The sequence below is a fragment of the Talpa europaea genome (genome assembly GCF_964194135.1).
Source record: "Talpa europaea genome assembly, chromosome: 1".
In the NCBI taxonomy this organism is placed as follows: Eukaryota; Metazoa; Chordata; class Mammalia; order Eulipotyphla; family Talpidae; genus Talpa; species Talpa europaea.
This window is the reverse complement of record NC_140073.1, coordinates 42240529-42253120: the sequence shown is the minus strand read 5'-3', so window position 1 is coordinate 42253120 and position 12592 is coordinate 42240529. Positions and strand designations below refer to the sequence as shown.

The 12592-nt window shown below is 41.7% G+C and overlaps 1 pseudogene across 1 annotated transcript; it reads left to right on the top strand.

The window, feature by feature from the left end:
* Positions 1–2426: 2426 nt before the first annotated feature.
* LOC311177348 (interferon-induced very large GTPase 1-like) lies at positions 2427–10929 on the top strand (annotated as a pseudogene). Its single transcript has 2 exons — positions 2427–2499; positions 3640–10929. The product of its transcript is annotated as an interferon-induced very large GTPase 1-like (transcript).
* Positions 10930–12592: the final 1663 nt, after the last annotated feature.

Below are 12592 nucleotides of genomic sequence, written 5' to 3'. Positions count from 1 at the left end.
ATTTTTCCTTTATCTATCTGAAAAACTATTTCAAAGTAAACATTTTTTCTGTTGCTTTTCTAAGCTCAATTTCATTTATTTATGTTGTGATTTCTTCTTTACTTCCTTCTGCTAACTTTAAGCTCACTTTGTTCTTTTTTTTTTCCTAGTTTTTTGAGGTGTAAAATTAGGTTGTTTGAGGTTTTTTTTTTCTTCATATATGCATGAATCATCGTAAACAACCCTCTAGAGCTTTTTGGCAACAACTCACATGCTTTGTATTTTGTATTTTCACCTGTTTCAAGTATTTTTTTGTATCCCTTTTGATATTTCTTTGATGTCCTGGTTTGTCAGGATTGTGTTGTATAATTTACAACTATTTGTAGATTTTTCCAACCTTCTTTCTGTTCATTTCCAGTTTGGTACCATTGTGATCGGAAAAAAATAGAGGGAAAATTTCTATGTTCTTAAATTGTTGAGACATATAGTGTATCATTTCACATGATATATGCTGGAGAATGTTCTGTGTATTTGAAAATAATTTGTGTACTATTATTGCATGGTATGTTCTATATATGTCTCTGGTCATTTGGCCTAATATTTGGTTCATATCCAACATTTCCCTGTTGATTTTCTGTCTGGGTGACCTGTCTTTTAGTCAAAATGGTGTGCTGAGGTTCCACTATATTATATTGTCTATCCAACCTGTTCGTATTTGCTTAATATATGTAGGAGTTCTAATACCGAGTTCATCTATATTTATAAATATTATGACGTCTGAGGAATAGGCCCCCTTCCCATTATATATTAACCTTCTTTGTCTCTTCTTACCACTTTGGGCTTAATGTCTATCCTGCCTGCTACATTCTAGGTATTTTTACTTTCTTTTGTTTTCTCCTTGCATACAATCTTTTTCTATCCCTGACTTTGAGACTATGTGTTTTCTTAAAGCTGAAATGTGTCTCCTGTATTATCATTATAGCTGGTCTTGATATTTTTATCCAATTAGTCACTAGGTGCCTTTTGATTGGTTATTTTAATTCACTTACAATTAGAATAAATATTGGTGAGGACTTACTAATGTCATCTTTATTAATTACTTTCTGGTTGTTTGTACTTCTACTTTTCCCTCCGTTTCTGCAAACTTTTCTAAATTAGTGAATTTCCCTGATTGTAGGTTTTCCTACAGTCAACAGGGAAATGTTGGATATGAACCAAATATTAGGCCAAATGACCAGAGACATATATAGAACATACCATGCAATAATAATTCACATTTTGTGAATCTATTGTAGTTTTCTGCTTTGTGCTTACCACGAGGCTTACATAGTTTCTCACTGAGTAAACTATGCATTTTAAGCTTATAGCAGCATACCTGGACCACATACAAAGTCTCCATTTCACACCCCCTTTTTAAAACTAAGTCTTCAATTGACCTCTTTTACATTGTGTATTCAATAACTATTATAATAACTATGCTTGGTTTTATACTCTTTACCTTTAACCAGTATACTATAATTACATGGTTAGCAACTATACCCATTACAGAATAAGAATATTGTAAATATTTACTTCATGGGATCCTGATTATTCTAATCTTTGTTCTTCTTATGGAATCCTATAGTTCATATAGCCTCTCTTTTCACTTTTCAACTTTTCCCTCTTTGTCCTCATCTATTCAGTTATTTAAAGTTATCTGCTGTCTAACCCATTTGTTGGTTTCTCTTTCATTTGGTCTTCTTTGAGATGTTCTCTACTGCATTCTTTGTTTCATCTTTCAATTGCTCAACTCCAGAACTGCTGTCTCTTTCTATTTTATGATTCATATTTCTTGGGTACCTTGTTTTGTTCATGAATTTTCCTCTATATTATTATCATGAGATTTGTGATAACTGTTCAGTTTTTTTAAACACAATTGTTTTTGAATTATATATCACCCAGGTCTCAAAATTCTATGCTTTTGATCTAGTTATTGATGAATTATTATCTTTTGATGATGTTTTCTTAATTTTCATGTTCTTATATTATAGTTTTACATTGCTGCAACAGGTTTTACACTGCATGCAATCGGGTCCAGCCAGTCTATGGAAAGCCACATGGCAGTGTCTCAAAACATTAAATGTGGATCTCCATTCGACCCAATAATTCAACTCCCAGGCATCTTTCCGAAACCACTAAATCAAAGGGAAATTTGCGCTCACAGTTTATTGCAGCACTAGCTACTATAGCTAAACTATGGAAACAACCTAAGTGTCTCTTGTAGTATTATTTAACTTTCATTTCTTCCCTAGTTCTTGAAATCTACTATCTGACATTTGGAAGATTATCTTTTCCTTTCCAGAAGATGGCAATATAGCTCAAGACTGTGCTTTCTCCCTAGCACACAGACACTGGTCTGTTTTTCTGACCGTGTCCATTCATCATAATAGCTCTCCCCACTGAACTCAATGCATGTAGCAGCAGCTGATCCCAAAGGAAGGGGACTCGAGTCACCCACAGACTCACTGGAGAAATCCATGGGTGAGGTTCTCCAGAGCTCGAGGGTGGATTCCTTGCTGAGGCCCTTGGCTCGCTCAATAGAAATCATTTCTTTTCAGTGACCATTGACATTCTCATCTGCCTCTGTTCGATCTCTTTTCTCCTCCAGTCATGAACCACACAAATGGGGTGGTCAGGCACTCAGACACCACTCTCTTTTTGCCCCACTGGAAAGGTCATGGCACTAACCAGTTCAGTCTCATGCATGTCACCAAACTCATGCTGGAATACCTTCTTAGAGAGACTGGACTTCTATAAATTCTCTCTCATCTGTAGTTCTCTGCCCAGGTCACCACTACCTACATTTTTCCAGCCATAATGAAAGAGGCTGGGGCAGGTTAACTACTCCTCTGGTTCTACAGCCTCTACCAAGTTCATCTGCTTATTATGGGATCGACAGAGGGTATGATTCCTTCCAGGCCCTTGGGCACTTGGTGTACACCCACATCTCCCACAGGGACACTTTGCTTGTGGATAAATTTTTTTAGTTATTTAAAGGCAATGGAACTAAAAAGACTGAACTACTTATGCTACCACAATAAGAGTAACTCCAAGGACATTTTAAAGTGTAGGAGAGATGGCAAATCCTAATGGAAAGGATTCTAATGTCAAACATTTTCTAAAAATTATGAAATAAAATAAATTTAAAAATTAAATTTATGGGAGAATGAATGACATTATGAAGTGATCTAAAATTAAATGGCAGAGATAGGAGGGGCACCAATCAACATAGGCTGGTAGAAACTAATCAAGAAAAAGGTACTTGGTACCACTCTTATGTTCAAATAAATATAGTTGCCAAACTCATGCATATTTTCAAATGCGAAAACTTGGCATAATGTCCTTCTTCCACTTGATTCTGTGTAATAAGAAGCATAATAAAGCATAAGCATGTAATAAAAGCCAGGCTGCGTACAGAGATCCATGTTGACAAAACCTACAAAGATGCCCTCCACAAAAAAGAAATGAATCAATGCTATAAAATATATTTCTTAAAACAATGACAGGTGGAAATGAAAAAATTGCCAAACTCCATCCTTAGTACACTCACTATTTTGACCATGTGGCTTGTAATTTATACGGTCCTGATCCAGCTTAACTGAGAGTTTTCTCTTCCCACAGCCATAGCCACAGCACAGACAACACCTGAGGACTCCCAGCACCCAGGGGAGAAAGGGCAAGACCTCCAGCAGATGCTGAATGAAGTGGGGCTGTCAGCTGAGTACTGGTTGCCTTAGCTTCAGGAACACCTTGGCGTCACCTGTGCCCAGGACTTACCACACCTAGAAGAAAAGGACCTACAGAGACTACACTCCTGGGCACAACATCCCTGGGAGGGAAGGGCCCTGGAGAAACTGCTGCACCTGTCACACCCAAAGAAGCTTTCAGAGTCACAGGAGACTCAGGGGGAAATGATGAACAAGCAGCAGAAGCAGGCCGAGCAGTTGCAGCAGGAGATGACAAACCTCCTGTCAGCAACGAGGCAGCGACAGGAAGAGGCGGTGAGGAGGGAAGAGGCAGAGCTGAGGCAAGCAATGGACATCCCCAAAGAGTACGGGCCACCGCCTCAAACGTCCCTGAAAGAGGTCATGGAAAACAGGCAGAGACAACTTCACCTCACGGAGGGGACACTGTCCCACAGGCAAAACCTCCCAGAGAGAGAGCTGGTGAGACGGGCATCCGGAGGACTGGCCCTGCGGGGAATTTACAAAACCAGCTCTGAGAGAGGCCTGTTAGAAAAGAGAGAAGAGCTACTCAGTGTCCCCATGGAGTTCTCACTTTCTGGCCCTGAGCAGGACACGCGCATGGAAACAAAAGAATTTACATCTTCTGAAGACGAATCCACCTTCACCCAGACTATGGAAAAATGGGGCTTCAGTGTAATGGCCGCAGCCAAGGGTGGAATTTGGGGGAAAAGCCTGGAAGCTGGTACAGATCACAGCAAACATTCAGAATCCAAGGAAATCCAACAATCACATTCTCTGCATTCCTATTTTTGTTCAATCAAATTTCAACTATATCCCTCTGGCCTCCTGCTACTTTACTGTTGATCAGCTCCAGTTCTCCAAGGCTGCTTTCCAGGAACTGCAATGCATTGAAGGCCTTCTGGGTCAGCCTGCAGGCCCAGACACACTCCTTTTGCTGAGGTGCAGGGCGAAAGCCTTCTTCCACAGGTTTGGCTCTCATGCTAACCAGGGCCCTCTGCATGTGGGAGGAATCTACTGGTGGAAAGCCACTGCAGAGGGTTTCCAGAGCGAGCAGCTGGCAGAGGTGAAACAGCAGGTAACAAAGGCCCTGGATGGTTACATAAGGGGCAGCTACAGTGGCTTTGGAGTGCAAGGTGCCTTGGGCTTTGATGTATCAGACTCTCATTCAAGCACAGATTTTCAGAAAACCACTTACCAAAACCTCGAAACCCATGTGCTATTATCTACTGCCCAGAAAGGTGGCCCACCGGAAGCAAACGGCCTCATTCAGTGGAAAGATGGCCTAGTGGCCAGTAATGAAACCTGGTGTGTCATTGACAGGGGACTTCAGCTGGTGCCCATCTGGGACATCATCCTCTCCAGCCACAGGAGTGATTTCAAGGACCCAGTTCAGGTAGCTCACTGCCTGAAAGAAAGCTATGTTGCACTGACTAGCCTCCCAGCCCAAATCCAGTATGGGGAAGAATTACTGAGTGCTGGGGCAGAGGCTAGGGCTTTTCTAGAGGATGTGAAATCCTGGGAGGTAGTTCATCCTGAAGAGCAACTAAAGAAACTCATAGATTTCATGCAAATGTTGAATGAAAAAGTAAAAAATTATGACACTTGTATTCACATATGCCTCATGGATAGGGGTCTACAGGATTTTCTAGTAGACACTTTTGAATATTGCAAAAATTCTTCCATTTATAACACTAAGTTTATAAAATCGCAGTTGCGTATCCTCCTAGACCCTCATATCCACCAAGTGACAAACTTTCCTCAGGCTCATTCCATCATGCAGTGGATCTCAGAGTCAGAGTCTGTGCAAGAGCACATCAACATCTCCCAATTTTCTGATTTAATTAATACCATAAAAGAATCCCAGAATGATCTCATGGAATTGAAGGGCAAATCTCAGTCCCCAGAAGCAGTGCAGGAAGTTCAAAGGAGGGCGACTGATAAAGTCAGCGTGTCTCTTAGCTTCTTCTTGCGTTATCTCCAAGAAACTGAAGAGCCAGACATACAAGTCTTGCTACTTTGCATTGCAATGGGTGCAGGATACCATGCAGTACACGAAACTTTTCAGTATCTCTTGGGGTGTGGTGAGTTACATTTTATACTGACTGAAATGCAAAGAGCACATGATAAATACCAGGAACTCAAAACTATTTGCAGCTACAGGGCTCATGCATTCCTGGTGCTCACAGGACTGATGGCCACTGCAGGAGGCATACCTATTTCTGCTGAAGAGAAAACACAACGCTTGGCATGTATAAAACAGCACATGGAACAATCATTGTCTGAAGAAGTTGTACAAGTCCTCACCAAAACTGGAGCAGATCATGAGTGGGAAAATCTAGAGAAAGAATTAAGGTTGCTCATCGAGCAGGATGATGAAACCACCATGATTATGTTGCCAATGGATGAGGTGGGAAAACAATTGAGAAGTGTCTTCCATGAAAAGAAACAGCTCCATGATCCACATGATGATGAAAAGAGCAAATGGGAGGTCACAGAAAATGAAATCTTGAGAGAATTACTCCAGCGTCTAGGCCTAGAGCATTACTACCCAAAGAGGATGAGCAGAGCTAACTTCCATTTGATCTACAAAGCTTCTGTATATAGCACCCAACCCAGCTCTGAACAGGACCTTCCCTTCTATTTCCTGCAGAAGCTGCTCATGCTGGATTATGGGCTGAGATACCTGGTCTTCAAAGATGCTGGAAACACAGAGAATCGAGTTCATCCAAGTGCCTCAAATCAGGAAAATATGGCATTTGATTCTTTTAAAGAGTTTTTAAAGGACAATTTTAGCCTGACTGCTCCATCAACCACTAGACCCAGGCCCCACATCCACCCTATGGATATTCAGATGGCAGTTCTTCACTGTGCAGATGATTTTGCCAGACAATATATTTTGGGCAAATTTGCCATTTGTCAGTTTGCCCTTCCCCTTCTAATACCTAACCCTTACACTTCTCAAATTGAATTCTCTCTCTGGTCTCTCAGGCAAATTAGGAAAACCTGGCAAGAGTCAAGGACCTCAGCAACCGAGAAGAGCAATTACAGGAATCAGCAGATGTGCCGGGTTCCTACCCCCATTGTGTCCTTTATTCGAGTTGGAAATGGCCTCTCTGCTTCCAAATCTCAGATCATGAACTGTCTTGTCAGTAAACATAAACACGATGTCTTTTTTCACCGACACTGCAGAGGGAGCAGCAAAGACTGTCTCTTCATGGGAGGTGTGGTGGAAATCTGCTGGTTCTGTCCTGGGGGGGAAGAGGAGGACAGATTTCCCAAGTGTCTGACCTTCACCAATCTCCATGGAGATGCAAAGGAACACCAGGAGCAACTCACCTTCCTGCAGAAGGTCTCTTCCCTCCTTGTAGTCCTCATGTCATCTTCTGATGACAACAAAGAAAATGAACAAATTTTAGAAATCCTTTGGAAGTCCTCAAAACCTTTGATCTTTTTGCTTGATGACAAAGAAAAAAAACCTGTGAATAATAATTCTGGCCCAAGAGTGATAATCGGACTCAGAAACAGAAATGAGGCTGAATTAACAGAAGAGCTCGTAACTACCATCCGGTGTTTGCTAGAGAAATCTAATGCTGCTCTCAGCTTACAGGCCTGTGCCCAGATTGCTCGCCACCAGGGATTCCTTGTTGATGAGGACCAGAGAGATTGCAAGGAGGCCAAGGCAAAGGCAGAGGATCTAATTGCCCAACTGAGGGCGATGCAGATATCTCGGGTGAAGGAAAAGTTACTGCCCCTTCAGGGACAACTTTGGCTCCTATCGTGTAAGAAAGACAGAAAACTGTATCATCTGAGAGAGAAGGGGAATCAGAGCATTGAACAACACAAGACAGAAATTGAGGCAGAGAAGCAAAGAATACAGCATCAACAGTTGACCAAAGACTTTCCTCTCAATGATTTGATGCAATCTGTCCTTGAAAATCTCCAAAAATATACAGACACTGATAGCAAAGTCTATTTCCTCCAATGGATGAGTGTGCTTTTGGACAATATGACAGCCAGACACTTGGAAAAATTGAATAAAAAGAAAAAGAATTTGTGGTCATGGATACAAACAGAAAAGCAAAATGTACCAAAGAACAGCTATCTGAAAGACTGGGAATATGAGATAGATGCTCTCTCCAGAGAGATTAATGACTGTTCCCTGGGGATTGAGCAACTTCTCAGAGAGGTGGGCCAGATCTATGAAGCTCTGGAAGAAGCTTCCTCCACAAAAGATAAACTTTTCCTGTCTCTCCCCCAGATTGCTGCGGATCTGATGATCGCTGGGGTTCCCATTGAGCTGATGGATGGAGATGCTTCCTAAGTGCCCCTGAAGTGGGTGCAGCTGTTTGACAAGGTCTCTGAGAAACTAGGGGACAAACGACTGTTTGTTCTCTCTGTCCTTGGCCTGCAGAGCTCAGGGAAGTCCACCCTGCTGAATGCGCTTTTTGGGTTGCAGTTCATGGCCAGTGCAGGGAGGTGTACCCAAGGGGCCTACATGCATCTCCTGAGGGTGGAGGAGACATTCACAGAAGAACTTGGCTTTGATTTTGTCCTGGTGGTGGACACAGAAGGCCTTCGTGCCCCAGAACTCAACAACAAATCCCAGGATCGGGACAATGAGTTGGCAACCTTTGTCACTGGACTTGCAAACTTGACTCTGATCAATATTTTTGGAGAGAATCCATCAGAAATGCAAGACATTCTACAGATAGTTGTCCAGGCCTTTCTGAGGATGAAACAAGTGAAAATCTCTCCACGTTGCCTCTTTGTCCATCAGAATGTGGGAGAAGTCACAGCTGAAGACCAGACCATGGAAGGGCGGAGGTGGCTAGAGCAGAGACTGGACGAGATGGCGGCAACAGCAGCTGAGCAGGAACAGTGCTCAGATGTGACCCGCTTCAGCGATGTCATTAAGCTTGACGTCAACACTCATGTCTGCTACTTCGCCCACCTGTGGGATGGCAACCCCCCAATGGCCCCTCCTAATCCTCGCTACAGTCACAACGTCCAGGACCTGAAGAGCAGAATTCTCCTGACCGTCCAGCAGGAGGCCAGGGGAAGCATCATGAAGATATCAGATGTAAAACTGCGAGTTCAAGACTTGTGGAGAGCACTCGTGAGTGAGAACTTCATTTTCAGTTTCAGGAACACCCAAGAGGTCATGGCCACGAACAATCCTGACACCATGTACAACTCCTGGGCCTGGGAGCTGAGGAGTCATGTGCTGGGCTTGCAGGACAAGCTGATCAACCAGATTCAGAATGGGAAAACCAAAATACTCATGACAGACGAACTTCAAGTTCCTGTCTCAGCAAAATATGAAGCCCTCAAGCAAGAACTTGAAAAATGTTTTACTGAAGATCCAGTATTTAGTAAAATACTGGTACAATGGAAAAAAGATTGGGCAAATAAGTTGCTAATCCTTAAAGAGGAGCTTATTTCAGAGACCCAGGGAAAAGTCAATGAACTGATCAGTTTTAAAAAAAGTCAAGAAAAACTGGATAACAAAACCTCAATTTATGAAAGGCAATTATTAAAAAGTAGTCGAGAGTTGGCTTTAACTGTAAAGGGCAAGCAATTGAGTGAGAAGGAGCTATGTAAAATATTCAATGAATTTTGGCAAAAATGGATCTCTGAAGTGCCCTCAACACTCCAACCGATTCCAGAGCCTAAGATTGATATGGATGCAGAAAACATCCTTTTGCAACATTTCAGAGAGGAGAAAAATGTGGTCAACATACTGACAGAAAATTCTGGGAGGAGTTTTCCAGATTATGACAAACATGTCCAAATGAACCAGGGTTATGTGCTGTTTGAAAAGGGCTTAACGTTGGAAGATCAAAAGTCCATAGATATGACGACTAGTCACATTGTTTCAAGATGTGAAGACACTATTGCCAGCATTAGGAAGGAACAGCAGGATTACGATGCAAGCCATTTCCACAAAATCTTGTCAGTAATAAAGCAAGAGGTGAAATCTGCACCAACTTGGGATAAATACACATTTACAAGTAGATATAAAATGGATTTATCTATGAGTTTATTCCAAACTGCATCAAGAGAATTTAAGGAGATGCACAAGGCATTCAAGCAAGCAAATGATCCCGTATACTACCTGGAGAGCAAGAAAGATGATTTCTTCGTGAGCTTTAAGATCTCTTGTCAGGGAGCAACTTCAGTCAAAACATTTGTTGATTTTCTGCGGAACAAGCTCACTCCTGCTATTGCCACTGCCATAAGAAGGAAAATGGCCCTTAAAATTGCTGGGGACATGAAGGCTACCTGCCCAGCACTCAATGGAAACAGGGCCGACCTGATGAGGCACATTCTCAACTCTCTGTCAGAAGAGAAATATTTGCGCGCCCAGTACATATATCATTCAGAGTCATTTTGTAGAAAGTACATTGAAAATCATTTTCAAAGCTATTTTTTAGAGGATGGAACTGAAAAGTTGAAGACATTTTTAAAAATAAATTTAAGTGCCATCAAGAATTCCATCCTCTCAGCTATTCATGAATGCACAGCACAAACCAAAGATAAAAAAAGCAGCACCGTGTCTGATTGGTTGAATCTGTTCTGTGATCAGCTGAAAAGTCAACTGATCTTGCCTCGAAAGGATTTGGTAAGCATTGAACACCAGGAGATAAAAGATATTTATTTTCTCGAAAGAGCCATGAGTGAAGCTTTGGATCCCGTAATGAAGTTAGTGGAGCAGAACTATCTGAGCATGCCTGCAAAATAAATTGTTCCTGAAATCACAGAAATACTCTTTGAACCTCCCTGTGGCTGCTAGAAACAGTGCCCCTTCCGTGGAGGAATTCATAGGAACACAATCCCTGCACATGAAGGAGATCACAGTGTTCCCTTCCACCGTCTTCGGGCTGTTAATGGAGGGCATTTTATTGGAACAGACATTTTTTCAATTAATTTCTGTACACTTGCTGTGGCACGTGATTCTACATTTAGCTTGCCTGATGGCAGAAATTTCCCATGGAAGACCTACCGCCTGGCAGGAGGGGAATATGCCACATGGAGCATCACCCCAGACCTCTCCTTCCAGCCATACTGGAAATGGTTTGTCTGTCGCTTCAGATCAGAGCTAGAAGAACGACATCAGTATAAATTTGTAGGCCGGGGCCAAATCCCTGACTCATGGACCCAAATCACAAAGCAGGACGTGCTTGATGACTTGAAAAACCGATAATATTCAATGAGCACAAAGGAGCCCAAGCATCAGAGCTAGAGTGACAGTGCCTGAGCCATCCTGATGTACTTCCACCTCACATCATAATCCTCGCTATTTCCATTGTTCAAATAATACATCTGAAAATAACATTTCAAGAGTAGATTTTCTGTGACGGCTCATTTTTTTTTTACTTTAATTCTTTCTGCATTAAAATATATATAGACACATATACATGAAATATCATCAAATCAAATCAAATTCATTTTAAAATCTTACTGCATATTTTAAATTATTCTGAATGCTTTTAATTTTAAAATACACAATACTATATGAAGTCATAGAAAATAAGGTTCATAATGGGAAATCAAAATCATTGCTGACCATGAAAAATTTTTATTATTTAAATATTTCAGGCACTCCATCTGCCCACCTGTGACTCTGCAGGTGCCTCTTTTCATATTCACTGACTTCCCTTGGCAGAGGCAGCTCTCCTCAAGGCAGCCAGCCAGCAACCATGCAGCCTTCTCTTAGCAAACCTGTCCCTTTTGGGGGGGGCTCTTCCTGACCACTGGTGTCTATGCAAGTGTCCTTTAATCTGTCCCTTTCCCTAATAAACCTGTTCTTTAAATATGAAAAAAAATATTTCAACTAAGATACAGTTCTTGCTTGAAATTACAAACTGCATTTTAATATGAGTGCATTTTTTCACCCTCTGAAATTGCGAATATAAGTTTCTAAACTTTAAATTACAAAATAATCATGGAATTTCCTGTTTCCCAGGCCATACAATATTTCATGTATTCTGTTCTAGGAAAGAGTAAGCAAAGACTTGACCAGCATAAGGCCTGTGACAATTCAGAAAAATCATAACCAAGTAACTGTGAAAAAGAAAACAAATTTTTTTTTTCATTCTTTTTTATTCTCATTTTCCTTTCATCACTTTCTTCCCTGGCATTTTCAGTACTCAGTGCATTTTAAAAATTTTTCACAACTTTATTTTTATTTGAAGAGAAGAACTGGGGTGTAAGCCAGAGATGTGGTGGTGGTGGTGGGGAGGTAGGGTTTAGATGCAGTGAGAGTATTCACCAGAGTCAGAGTGGGGAACAGAACAGGCAGACTGACTGAAATACACTGGTGAGGGGAGCAGCGGGTCTGCTCCGCCATAAGTGGGCCAGCTCCCTGGCGGGGGATCAGGCTGGAACTCAGACTTTAGGGATGATGGTACTGAGGCTTAACCCCTAGGCCACCAGGGAGGCCCTTAAAATTATTCACATCTTTAAAATGACTCACATTAGGGCCTCCCTAGTGGTGTGGGGCCTGAAGACACTGTGCTATCAAGTTATCCGCAGCCACCGCAGCTGCAATTTGATCCAGGAAAAGCCAGGCAGCTGACCCACATGGCACAGCAGACCTCTCCTGTCTTGCTCCCCTCAGCAGTGTATTTCAGTGGATCTGCCTGTTCTGCTCCCCAGTCTATCTCTGGTGAATCTTCTCACCTCCCTTTCCCCCCCACTCTGGCCTATAACCCAATCTTTGCATGCATAAATAAATAAATCTTAAAAATATAATAAAATGACTCACATTAGCACAGGTATTTGAAACCTGGTGCAATGTACACATTGAGAAGGATAACCTTTGGATTATTTAAATCTTAATAAATTAAGATTTATTAATTAAACAA